Raw genomic sequence first — 14,887 nt, 5'->3', positions numbered from 1 at the left:
GTGTATCACCACATAGACATATATGTTGTGTTTATATATGTATACATACATGCATATATATATACATATACATATGTATATATGCCATTATTATGCAAATATATATATATACATACACACACATATATACATATGCATATATGTGTGTGTGTTTATATATGTATACATATACATATGTGTGTATGTATATATATATATATATCATATATATGTTGTGTTTATATATGTATACATATATACCTATATGTATATGTGTATATGTATATATATATATATAGCACCACATAGATGTATATGTTGTTTATATATGTATACATATATACCTATACGTATGTGTATGTATATATATATATATATATCACCACATAGATATATATGTTGTGTTTATGTATACATATATACATATGTGTGTGTGTATATATATATATATCTCCACATAGATATATATGCTGTGTTTATATATGTATACATATATACATACACATATATGTGTGTGTGTGTGTGTATCTCACCATCTCTCCCTCATCCAAGACTGTCCTTTTTTAAAGCAGCACTTAATTAATAATAACGAGCATAATAATAATAATAATAATAATTCCGAATTAAGCAATACTGCCATTCCTCTTTGTTTATATATACTTTCCAAATGTGTCTCAAAACTATTCCAGATATTATTTTTTTTGGAACTCCCGATTCCCATCCCTGGAAAGCGCTTAAGGATAATGGGATCTGTAGTCCGCCATCTCCGGACTTTCTTGAGATCACGGTCGCTTTGGATTAGTTTTTAGTTACCGTTTCCTCCAAATGCCAAAGATTTTGTTTATGTTTTGTGTCCGTCTTTCCAGTGGGTTTGCATACAAAGTGAAGACTTGATAAAAACTTTAATTTGGGCTTTGTTGTTGTTGTTGTTGTGGTAATAACCTTGCAAAACGCGCACAATTCTGCCATTCACTTGAGTTACTCTTTGGTGCTAAACGTGGCAGGGAAATCACTTGCAAACTAGAGCTACGCTGCATTGTATGGTTAGTGTAGACCAGGGATGTGCAGAATGAGTCCCTGCAAGTGTTTTGGACTGCAACTCCCACAATTCCTAACAGCCTCGGGACCTTTCCTTTCCCCACTCAGCCGCTTAAGCGGCTGAGTGGGAAAAGGAAAGGTCCCGAGGCTGTTAGGAATTGTGGGAGTTGCAGTCCAAAACACTTGCAGGGACTCATTCTGCACATCCTTGGTATAGACTCCTATATGGGTCTACACGGACTATTTAATGCACTTTAATGCAATATCTTGCAATCTAGATCCACCCTTTATTTGGGGTTCCTTCTCCTTTGCTTTCCAGGTTTTTCCTCCCACTTTGCAATATTATATATACCTCTCTGAATTCCTCAAAATGGAGAAGGAAAATCTTGCATTATGTATGCATTGTATACTTGACTCGTTTTTGCAAGCATTGCATTCAATAGTGGTTCAGGCTGCACGAAATATATTTTGCAATTCCTTATCATGGTCTTATGCAAGCCTGTTGCACTCTCTTCCATTGCAAGATGGGCCTTTAATATTTTGCAATTCCAAATTAGTCTTAATAAGGGCTTTCCATGCTGGTGCAGTTTGCACGAAATGCAGTTTCTAGTTCAGTTTATATTGCATTTTTAATTTTTTGCAATTGTGTCTTGGTCTAATGCAAATGCATTGCACTCTCTCCATTGCAGACTGGGTCTACTGCACCAAATGCACAATTTCTTACTCTGTTTATATTATTTATTTTGCAATACAAATTAGTCTAATGTAAATGCAATGCACTCTCTCCATTGCAAAATAGAGAAGGAAAATTTTGCACTGGACATAAGTGCATTGTATACTTGACTTTTCTGCAAGCATTGCATCCAATAGTGGCTCAGGCTGCACCAAATATATTTTATATATTTTGCAATTCCATATCATGGTCTTATGCAAGCCTGTTGCACTCTCTTCCATTGCAAGATGGGCCTTTAATATTTTGCAATTCCAAATTAGTCTTAATAAGGGCTTTCCATGCTGGTGCAGTTTGCACGAAATGCAGTTTCTAGTTCAGTTTATATTGCATTTTTAATTTTTTTGCAATTGTGTATTGGTCTAATGCAAATGCAATGCACTCTCTCCATTGCAAAATAGAGAAGGAAAATCTTGCATTGCACAAACTTGCATTATATACTTGACTTTTTTTTTTGCAAGCATTGCATCCAGCAGTGGCTCAGGTTGCACCAAATATATTTTATATATTTTGCAATTCCTTATCATGGTCTTAGGCAAGCCTGTTGCACTCTCTTCCATTGCAAGGTGGGCCTTTAATAAGGGCTTTCAATGCTGGTGCAGTTTGCACAAAATGCAGTTTCTTGATCAGTTTATATTGCGTTTTTAATTTTTTGTAATTGTGTATTGGTCTAATGCAAATGCATTGCACTCTCTCCATTGCAGACTGGGTCTATTGCACCAAATGCACCGTTTCTTATTTATTTTGCAATACAAATTAGTCTAATGCAAATCCAATGTACTCTCTCCATTGCAAAACAGAGAAGGAAAATTTTGCATTGGACATAAGTGCGGTGTATACTTGACTCTTTTTGTAAACATTGCATCCAATGGTGGCTCAGGCTGCACCAAATGCACCATTTCTTGTTCTTGCTTATATTTTATATATTTTGCAATTCCTTATCATGGTCTTAGGCAAGCCTGTTGCACTCTCTTTCATTGCAAGCTGGGTCTATAATAATGGCTTTTAATTCTGGTACAGTTTGCACCAAATGTACAATTTCTAGTTAAGTTTATATTGCATTTTTATTTTTTGCACATCCATATTGGTCTAATGCAAACTCATTGCATTCTCTCCATTGCAAACTGGGTATACTGCACCAAATGCATCGTTTCTTACTCTGTTTATATTATATATTTTGCAATTCCAAATTAATCTTAATGCAAACTTGCTGCAAGCTTTTTCCATTGCAAATTGGGTCTACTGCACCAAATGCATCATTTCTTACTCTGTTTATATATTTTGCAATTCTAAATTAGTCTTAATGCAAACTTGCTGCAAGCTTTTTCCATTTCAAATTGGGTCTACTGCACCAAATGCACTAAATGCATCACTTCATACTCTGTTTATATTATATATTTTGCAATTCCAAATTAGTCTAATGCAAACATGCAGCAGTCTTTTTCCATTGCAAACTGGGTCTACTGCACCAAATGTGCCGTTTCTTATTCTGTTTATTTTTTATATATTGCAATTCCAAATTAGTCTAATGCAAACTTGTAGCAATCTTTTTCCATTGCATTTTATTTAAAATTTTTTTTTGCAGTTCTGTATTGGTCTTATGCAAAATCTGGGTCTTTCTCTCCATTGCAAACTTAATACTGGCTCAGGATGCACAAAATGCAGTTTCTAGTTCGGTTTATATGGCATTTTAATTTAATTTTTTTTGCAACTCTATTGGTCCAATGCAAATCTGATAGTAATCTTTCTTTCCATTGCAAACTTTCATTGAGTGGCTCAGTTTGCACAAAATGCATTGTTTCTAGTTCAGCTTATATTGCATTTTTTTGCAATTCGTATTGGTCTTATGCAAAATCTGGATCTTTCCATTGCAAACTTTTAAATGGCTCAGGTTGCACAAAATGCATCGTTTCTAGTGTGGTTTATATTGCATTTGGTTATTTTGCAAAATCTGGGTCTTTCCTCTCTGTTGCAAACTTTTAAGTGCTCAGGTTGCACAAAATGCATCGTTTCTATTGTGCATTTGATTATTTTGCAATTCCATATTGATCTCCAATGCAAACCTGGATCTTTGGAGGACTATTTTTGCAATTTGGGCTTGACGTTAATTCCTTCTCCAAAGAGTAAACTAATCCAAACCGTCTTTTGAGGGACGTTCCTGTCTGTCGTCAGAACTAGCTTTGCTCCCATGCTTTTTTAAATGTGTGTTTTGGATGTCTGCGTGTGATTCTCCTTCATCTTTATGGGTTTTTTGATAAAAAGACGTCGGGATTTTGAAGACGAAGTCTATTGTTGTTTTGGTTGGTTGTGTTTCTTTAAAAAGGGAAGAAAGGAGCAGAACATTGGGAAGAAGAGAAGAAACTGTTCCTTGAACCTATTTGGGATCAATATTTGTGGGTCGAGGCCCTTTCTTCTCTTGCAATGAAAGTTTGGTGCAAGTTGCAAAAGAGATGCGAAAGGAATGTGGAAGGAAGGAAGGAGAAAGGAAGGAAGGAAGGAAAGAAGGAGAAAGGAAGAAAAGGAAGACAGAACCAAAGAGAACGCCTTGTAAACAATGCCAAATTAAAACCTGTATTATTCACAGCTTCCGTTATGGTTATTGCATTATTATCAGTTATTGCATTATTATCAGTTATTGCATTCTTGCCTCCCATTCTGTATCCCCGTTTCTCAATTAACCTTCTATTTTCTGTGAGGCTGGATGAGCACCTGTAAGGAGGGCTTCAGTTGTGTCTTTCTGGCCTGGCAGAATGGGGATGGACTGGATGATCTTTGAAGGTCCCTTCGAACTCAGAGGATTCTATGGAAGTCTTTCAGCAGAGGCTGGGTGGTCATCTGTCTGGAGGGATCAGGTAGTGCCTTCCTGCTGGACATGAATAGGGTTGGACTGGATGGCCTTTGGGGGTCCCTTCCAACTCTAGGATTCCGTCTATCATGTATCTCTCCATCTATCTATGTGATAGGGTTGGACTGGATGGCCATTGGGGTCCCAATTCTAGGATTCCATCTATCTATCATCTATCTATTGAGCTATGTCTCTTAAAGGTTGGACTGGATGGTCTTTGGGGGTCCCTTCTAACACTAGGATTCCGTTAATCATTTATCTCTCCATCTATCTATGTGATAGGGTTGGACTGGATGGCCTTTGGGGGTCCTATCCAACTCTAGGATCCCATCTCTCTATTGAGCTATGTATCTGAAAGGGTTGGACTGGATGGCCTTTGGGAGTCCCAGTTCTAGGATTCCATCTCTCTATTGAGCTATGTCTCTGAAAGGGTTGGACTGGATGGCCTTTGGGGGTCCCTTCTAACACTAGGATTCAATCAATCATTTATCTCTCCATCTATCTATGTGATAGGGTTGGACTAGATGGCTTTTAGGGGTCCCTTCCCAGTTCTAGGATCCCATCTCTCTATTGAGCTATGTCTCTGAATGGGTTGGACTGGATGGCCTTTGGGGGTCCCATCTAATTTCAAGATTTAGTTTGTTTACATTTGTGCCCCGCCCTTCTCAACCCCAAAGAGACTCAGAAAGGCTTTATACGTCGGCAATAATTCTATCTATCTATCCATCCATCCATCCATCTATCTATCTAATAGGGTTGGACTAGATGACCTTTGGGGGATCCCTTTCAACTCCAGGATTCTATCTATCATTTATTTATTCATATTTCTGTCTATCTTATAGGGTTAGACTGGATAACCTCTGGGGGATCCCTTCCAACTCTAAGATTCTATATGTTATTGGATTGGACTGGATGGCCTTTGGGGGTCCCTTCCAATTCTCAGATTCTATTTATCTATCTTATAGGGTTGGACTGGATGGCCTTTGGCCATCCAGTCCAGGTTGGTCTGGATGGTTTTTCTAGGTCCCTTCTAACTCTAGGATGCTATCTACCTTATGTGGTTGGACTAGATGGCCTTTGGGGGTCCCTTCTAATTCTAGGATTCTATCTATCTTACATGGTTGGACTGGATGGCCTTTGGGGTCCCTTCGAATACCAGGATTCTATCTATCTTTGGACTGGATGGTCTTTGGAGGTCCCTTCTAACTCTAGGATGCTATCTACCTTATGGGGTTGGACTAGATGGCCTTTGGGGTCCCTTCTAACTCTAGGATTCTATCTATCTTACATGGTTGGACTGGATGGCCTTTGGGGTCCCTTCGAATACCAGGATTCGATCTATCTTGGGACTGGATGGTCTTTGGAGGTCCTTCTAACTCTATCTACTATAGGGTTGGACTAGATGACCTTTGATGGTTCCTTCTAACTCTAGGACTCTACCTACCTACCTATCTTACACAGATGGACTAGATGGCCTTTGGGGTCCCTTCTAACACCAAGATTCTATCTATCTTTGGACTGGACGGTCTTTGGGGGTCTAACTGTAGGATGCTATCTACCTTATAGGGTTGGACTAGATAGCCTTTGGGAGCCCTTTTAACAGTAGGATTCTATCTATGTTATAGGTTTGGACTAGATGGCTTTTGGGGGTCCCTTCTAATCTAGGATTCCATCTATCTACCTATCTACCTTACACAGTTGGACTAGATGGCCTTTCAGGTCCCTTCTAAAACCAGGATTCTATCTATCTTTGGACTGGACGGTCTTTGGAGGTCCTATCTATCTATCCATCTATCTATCTTTTTAACTAACTTATAGGGTTGGACTTGGTGGCCTTTGGGGGTTCCTTCTAATTCTAGGATTCTATATCTTATAAGGTTGGATTGGATGGTCTTTGGAAGTTCCTACTAACTGTAGGATGCTATCTATCTACCTCATAGGGTTCAACTAGATGACCTTTGGGGACTTTTGTAACACTAGGATTCTATCTATGTTATTGGGTTGGACTAGATGGCCTTTGGGGGTCCCTTCTAACTCTAGGATTCTGTCTATCTATCTAACATAGGGTTGGACTTGGTGGCCTTATGGGCGTCCCTTCTAATTCTAGGATTTAATATCTTATAAGGTTGGACTGGATGGTCTTTGGAGGTCCCTTCTAACTGTAGGGTGCTATCTATTATTTACCTTATAGGGTTGGACTAGATGACCTTTGGGGACTCTTGGAACACTAGGATTCTATCTATGTTATGGAGTTGGACTAGATGGCCTTTGGGGGTCCCTTCTAACTCTAGGATTCTATCTATCTCTGTCGTACTGTTTCTGTCGTACACAGTTGGACTGGATGGCCTTTAGGGTCCCTTCTAACACTAGGACTCTGTCTTTTGACTGAATGGTCTTTGGAGGTCCTTGTAACCGTAGGATGCTATTTATCTACTATAGGGTTGGACTAGATGACCTTTGATGGTTACTTCTAACTCTAGGATTCCATCTACCTACCTACCTATCTTACACAGATGGACTAGATGGCCTTTGGGGTCTCTTCTAACACCAGGATTCTATCTCTGGCCTGGATGGTCTTTGGAGGTCCCTTCTAACTGTAGGATGCTATCTATCTTACATGGTTGGACTGGAAGGCCTTTGGGGTCCCTTCTAACACTAGGACTCTATCTATCTTTGGACTGGATGGTCTTTGGAGGTCCCTTCTAACCGTAGGATGCTATTTATCTATCTACTATAGGGTTGGACTAGATGACCTTTGATGGTTCCTTCTAACTCTAAGATTCCACCTACCTACCTACCTATCTTACACAGATGGACTAGATGGCCTTTGGGGTCCCTTATAACATCAAGATTCTGTCTATCTTTGGACTGGATGGTCTTGGGAGGTCCCTTCTAACTCTAGGATGCTATCTATCTACCTTATAGGGTTGGACTAGATGACCTTTGGAGTCCCTTCTAACACCAGTATTCATCTATCTATCTATCTATCTATCTATCTTATAGGGTTGGACTAGATGGCCTTTGGAGTCCCTTCTAACACCAGTATTCATCTATCTATCTACCTACCTACCTACCTACCTACCTACCTTATAGGGTTGGACTAGGTGACCTTTGGGGTCCCTTCTAACACGAGTATTCATCTATCTATCTATCTATCTATCTATCTATCTTATAGGGTTGGACTAGATGGCCTTTGGAGTCCCTTCTAACACCTGTATTCATCTATCTATCTACCTACCTACCTACCTACCTTATAGGGTTGGACTAGATGACCTTTGGAGTCCCTTCTAACACCAGTATTCATCTATCTATCTGCCTACCTACCTTATAGGGTTGGACTAGGTGACCTTTGGGGTCCCTTCTAACACCAGTATTCATCTATCTATCTATCTATCTATCTTTCTTATAGGGTTGGACTAGATGGCCTTTGGAGTCCCTTCTAACACCAGTATTCATCAATCTATCTACCTACCTACCTACCTACCTTATAGGGTTGGACTAGGTGACCTTTGGGGTCCCTTCTAACACCAGTATTCATCTATCTATCTATCTATCTATCTATCTTATAGGGTTGGACTAGATGACCTTTGGAGTCCCTTCTAACACCTGTATTCATCTATCTATCTATCTATCTATCTATCTATCTATCTTATAGGGTTGGACTAGATGACCTTTGGGGTCCCTTCTAACACCAGTATTCATCTATCTATCTATCTATCTATCTATCTTATAGGGTTGGACTAGATGGCCTTTGGAGTCCCTTCTAACACCTGTATTCATCTATCTATCTACCTACCTACCTACCTACCTTATAGGGTTGGACTAGGTGACCTTTGGGGTCCCTTCTAACACCAGTATTCATCTATCTATCTATCTATCTATCTATCTATCTATCTATCTATCTATCTATCTTATAGGGTTGGACTAGATGACCTTTGGAGTCCCTTCTAACACCAGTATTCATCTATCTATCTGCCTACCTACCTTATAGGGTTGGACTAGGTGACCTTTGGGGTCCCTTCTAACACCAGTATTCATCTATCTATCTATCTATCTATCTATCTATCTTATAGGGTTGGACTAGATGACCTTTGGAGTCCCTTCTAACACCTGTATTCATCTATCTATCTATCTATCTATCTATCTATCATAGGGTTGGACTAGATGACCTTTGGGGTCCCTTCTAACACCAGTATTCATCTATCTATCTATCTATCTATCTATCTATCTATCTATCTATCTATCTTATAGGGTTGGACTAGATGGCCTTTGGAGTCCCTTCTAACACCTGTATTCATCTATCTACCTACCTACCTACCTACCTACCTTATAGGGTTGGACTAGGTGACCTTTGGGGTCCCTTCTAACACCAGTATTCATCTATCTATCTATCTATCTATCTATCTTATAGGGTTGGACTAGATGACCTTTGGAGTCCCTTCTAACACCAGTATTCATCTATCTATCTGCCTACCTACCTTATAGGGTTGGACTAGGTGACCTTTGGGGTCCCTTCTAACACCAGTATTCATCTATCTATCTATCTATCTATCTATCTATCTTTCTTATAGGGTTGGACTAGATGGCCTTTGGAGTCCCTTCTAACACCTGTATTCATCTATCTATCTACCTACCTACCTACCTACCTACCTTATAGGGTTGGACTAGGTGACCTTTGGGGTCCCTTCTAACACCAGTATTCATCTATCTATCTATCTATCTATCTATCTATCTTATAGGGTTGGACTAGATGACCTTTGGAGTCCCTTCTAACACCAGTATTCATCTATCTATCTGCCTACCTACCTTATAGGGTTGGACTAGGTGACCTTTGGGGTCCCTTCTAACACCAGTATTCATCTATCTATCTATCTATCTATCTATCTATCTATCTATCTTATAGGGTTGGACTAGATGACCTTTGGAGTCCCTTCTAACACCAGTATTCATCTATCTATCTATCTATCTATCTTATAGGGTTGGACTAGATGGCCTTTGGAGTCCCTTCTAACACCAGTATTCATCTATCTATCTACCTACCTACCTACCTACCTACCTTATAGGGTTGGACTAGGTGACCTTTGGGGTCCCTTCTAACACCAGTATTCATCTATCTATCTATCTATCTATCTATCTATCTATCTATCTATCTATCTATCTATCTATCTATCTATCTTATAGGGTTGGACTAGGTGACCTTTGGGGTCCCTACCAACTATCTATAGATAATGAATTGTTGGGAAAATGTGGTATTATTATTGTTATTATAGGACTGAACTGGGATAAAGGAGATATAAGACTATTTGCAAACACTTTATAGGATAGAAAAGAATGAATGGGAAAATCGTAGGGTGCATCTACACTGTAGAATTAACCCAGTTTGAGAACACTTGTGTCAGTGCTTGGGGGAGTTAATGGAAGGGACCCTAAAAATGCAACCCTTTGTGGTGTGTTTTGCTCGTGTTCCCCATCCATATTCAGAATGTTTACTCCAATGTTTACCAAAGCGGATGTCCAGGTGTGCGCATGTAATTTGCATAGATAATCATTCGGACTCCAAGGACGAATAGATATTTTATTGCTTTAACGAGGCCGGACGGATCGGGAAAACCCTCCGGACATAATTCTCTCTTTTTTCTTCTTCAATTTCTTGTGTTTCTTGACACTCCATAAATCCATAACTATATTTACAAAACAATAATTAATAATTAATAATAATTAATAATAACTCTTCAATGTCCAAAGGAAGGAATCAAAGGTCTCCATTGACCAACCACACAAAGAACAGCTTATAATTATTATTTTTTTGTTTGTTGTGAAAACACAAGAGACACGAAGCACAGAAAAAAGGGGCGGAAATCGAGGGGGGGGAAACGGGGGTCCTTTCAATACAGAAGGAGGAGAAAAAGGGGCCACGCCAGAAAAGGACAAGACAATATTGCACTTCCAAAAAGGGGGGGGGGGACGCGCCTTCCTCGCGCCATCGGGGTTCGGACATTGGTTCGGAACTGGGGGCTTGAATGGGGTTCAATGGCGGGGTGACCATAATAATAGTAGTAATATTGGGACTAGAAACCGGAACGGTCAGCCAAGAGAGCAATGAGTGCCAAAGACATAAATGGGAGATATAACCATTAAAATAAATAGATAACAATAGTGATATTGGGACTATATAATATTCCTAATAATTTCAGCATTGGGACCAGAAGCCAATGGCGGGGTGACCGTAATAATAGTAGTAATATTGGGACTAGAAACCGGAACGGTCTGCCAAGAGAGCAATGAGTGCCAACAAGATAAATGGCAGATATAATAACCAAAATAAATAAATGCACAACAATAGTGATATTGGGTCTATATAATATTCCTAATAATAATAGTAATAGTAATATTGGGACTAGAAACCGGAACGGTCAGCCAAAAGGGCGATGAGTGCCAAAGACATAAATGGGAAAATATAATCACTAAAATAAATAAATACATAACAATCGTGATATTCGGACTATATAATATTCCTAATAATAATATTGAGACTAGAAACCGGAACGGTCAGCCAAGAGAGCGATGAGTGCCAACAAGATAAATGGGAGATATAATCATTAAAATAAATAGATAACAATAATAATATTGGGACTATATAATATTCCTAATAATAATATTGGGACTAGAAACCGGAACGGTCAGCCAAGAGAGCAATGAGTGCCAAAGAGATAAATGGGAAGATATGTATTTATTTATTTTAGGGATTATATGTCCCATTTATCTCTTCGGCACTTATCACCCTTTTGACTGACCGTTCCGGTTTGTAGTCCCAATATTATTATTACTACTATTATTATTAGGATTATTATATAATCCAAATATCACTATTGTTACGTATTTATTTTAGTTATAACAATAGTGATATTAGGACTATATAACAATCCTAATAATAGTAGTAGTAATAATATTGGGACTACAAACCGGAATGGTCAGCCAAGAGAGCAATGAGACCCAAAGAGTTAAATGGGAGATATGGTAACCAAAATAAATAAATAGATAACAATAGTGATATTGGGACTATATAATAATCCTAATAATAATATTGGGACTAGAAACTGGAACGGTCAGCCAAGAGAGCAATGAGTGCCAAGGAGATAAATGGGAAGATATAAGAACTAAAATAAATAAATACATAACAATAGTGATATTAGGACTATATAATAATCCTAATAATAGAAATAATCGTTATAATGTTGGGACTAGAAACCGGAATGGTCAGCCAAGAGGGAAATGCACCTTAACCAAAAAGATAAAAGTAAGATATAAATAAATAAATAAATAAATAAATAAATAAATAAATATTATAATAATATTGGGAGTAGAAACCGGAACTATCAGTCAAAAGGGAAATGCGTCTCAAAGAGATAGTGGTGAGATATAATAATAATAATAATAATTATTATTATTATTATTAATAATAATAATAATAATGGGACTAAATAATAATAATAATAATAATAATAATAATAATAATAATGGGACTAAATAATAATAATAATAATAATAATAATAATGGGACTAAATAATAATAATAATAATAATAATAATAATAATGGGACTCAATAATAATAATAATAATAATGGGACTCAATAATAATAATAATAATAATAATAATAATAATGGGACTAAATAATAATAATAATAATAATAATAATAATAATGGGACTAAATAATAATAATAATAATAATAATGGGACTAAATAATAATAATAATAATAATAATAATAATAATGGGACTAAATAATAATAATAATAATAATAATAATAATAATAATAATAATGGGACTAAATAATAATAATAATAATAATAATAGGACTAAATAATAATAATAATAATAATAAGACTAAATAATAATAATAATAATAATAATAATAATGGGACTAAATAATAATAATAATAATAATAATAATAATGGGACTAAATAATAATAATAATAATAATAATAATAATAATAATAATAATGGGACTAAATAATAATAATAATAATAATAATAATGGGACTAAATAATAATAATAATAATAATAATAATAATAATAATGGGACTAAATAATAATAATAATAATAATAATGGGACTAAATAATAATAATAATAATAATAATAATAATAATAATAATGGGACTAAATAATAATAATAATAATAATAATAATAATAGGACTAAATAATAATAATAATAATAATAATAATAATAATAATAATAAGACTAAATAATAATAATAATAATAATAATAATAATAATAATGGGACTAAATAATAATAATAATAATAATAATAATAATAATAATGGGACTAGAACCAGAATGGTCAGCCAAGAGGGAGACGCGTCTTAACCAAAAAGATAAAAAGTGAGATAATAATAAACATAATAAATAAAATAATAACAATGTAAGTATTGGGAGTATATAATAACCCCAATAGTAATAGTAGTAGTATTTGGACTAGAAACCAGAATGGTGGGCTAAAAGGCTAATCTCAGTCAAAGAGGTAAAAGCAAGCTATTATAAATAATAATAATAATAATATAATAATAATAATTCTATTTTAATATTTATATGTTTTGGATAACAATAATAATTGCATTTACCTCCTGGCCAATATAATACATGATAAAATTAATTTAATAATAATAATAATAATAATAAATAGCATTTACCTCCTGGCCATTATGATACATTAATTTTTTTTGTCGTGTCAGGAGTGACTTGAGAAACTTCTGGTGTGAGAAAAAAATTAAATAAAATTAATTAAATAATAATAACAATAACAATAATTGCATTTACCTCCTGGCCAATATAATACATGATAAAAATAATTTAATAATAATAATAATAATAATAATAATAATAATAGCATTTACCTCCTGGCCAATGATACATGATAAATTAATTAAATAATAATAACAACAACAATAATAATGATGCATTTGCTTTCTGGCCACTATGGTGCACATCTTTGCTGTATTTTCTTTGGAAAGGCTGACTTATCATGCACCTGGGAATTATTTGGATTGCAACAAAACCTGCTCTATTTTAAAGCAATTTAATTCTTCCATATTCCCATATTTGGGACTCAAAACCAGAGCAGCAGATGCATCTCAATCATATATATATATGGACACCACCTGATCCCGCCTGGCAGATGGCTGGCCACGATGAAATAAAATAAATAACAACAACAATAATAATATTGGGACTAGAAACCAAAACATAGGTGCATCTCCAAGAGAGAAAAGGGGGATGACACTCATGATGGTGATCTGAAGGGAGCAATGGGCCTGCAATGGCTTGGAGACACACTTGTGTTGCTGCTGTGTTGTGATGGCTTGTTTTGCAAGCGGTTGCAGCCTCCTTCCCGTGTGGGGCTGTGTTTCCTAAACGGCTTTGAAGCGTGTGTTGTGAGCTGTGTTCTCTTTGCTTTTCCTGGCTCGGCTTTTATCTGCGCCTTCTTGCCTCCAGTCTCCTGGCGGCGATGTAAACAGACGCCAACAACAACAAACAAGACCCACATATTTGTATTTCTGGGAAACGCAATGTGCAAAAAAGGGGGTGGAAAGGGGGGGATTAATGAGGGGATTGATGCCAGGCGTTGCATTGCATCTGCCTCGGTTTGCACTGCAAAACAGGTCTTCTCTGAAGTTCACCTGATGGGGTTTGCAATGCAACCACATAGACCATGGCAGCAGGGGGTGGTCAGAACCATTGGGTTGCAAAAGGTTCTGCGCATGGCATCCAACCAGTTCTGGGTTTGCTGCATTGGAAGAAGGGAAAGGCAGCAATACGGGTTTGCATGGACTGCAGGGCCCATCATCCCTCACAGCTGGGGCAAATAGGCCGTCTCATAGTTCCATTGCATCCCATATAATAGCCTGCACATCTTGCAATGTGCAAAGTCAGACTTCCCTCCTTCCATCTTTCCTTCCTCTTTCTTTCTTTCTTTCTCTCCTTCCTTCCTTCCTTCCTTCTTTTCTCTTTTTCTTTCTTTTTCTTCCTTCCTTCTTTTTTCATTCTTTCTTCTTTCTTTCTTTCTTTCTTTCTTTCTTTCTTTCTTTCTTCCTTTTCCCTCTCTTTCTTTTTCTCTTTGTCCCTCTCCTCCTCACACTTTCACCCTTTCCCTCCCTCCCTTTCATTTTGTTCCTGTCTCTCTTTCATTCCCTTCCTTCCTTTTCTCTTTTTTGTTTCTACCTTTCCTTCCTTCCTTCCTTCCCTCTTTCTTTCTTTCTCTTACATTCCTTCGACAGAAGGCAGTCATCCA

The 14,887-nt window shown here is 36.8% G+C and overlaps 1 long non-coding RNA gene across 1 annotated transcript; it reads left to right on the top strand.

Moving 5' to 3' along the window:
• Positions 1–1,189: 1,189 nt before the first annotated feature.
• On the top strand, positions 1,190–4,330 carry LOC137095020 (uncharacterized). Its single transcript, XR_010908758.1, has 2 exons — positions 1,190–3,638; positions 3,739–4,330. It is a non-coding gene; the product is annotated as an uncharacterized lncRNA (long non-coding RNA).
• The last annotated feature ends 10,557 nt before the right edge of the window (positions 4,331–14,887 follow it).

This window comes from Anolis sagrei, chromosome X, assembly GCF_037176765.1.
Source record: "Anolis sagrei isolate rAnoSag1 chromosome X, rAnoSag1.mat, whole genome shotgun sequence".
Classification (NCBI taxonomy): Eukaryota; Metazoa; Chordata; class Lepidosauria; order Squamata; family Dactyloidae; genus Anolis; species Anolis sagrei.
Note: the sequence above shows the minus strand (reverse complement) of the source record. Positions and strands in the feature narration are given on the sequence as shown.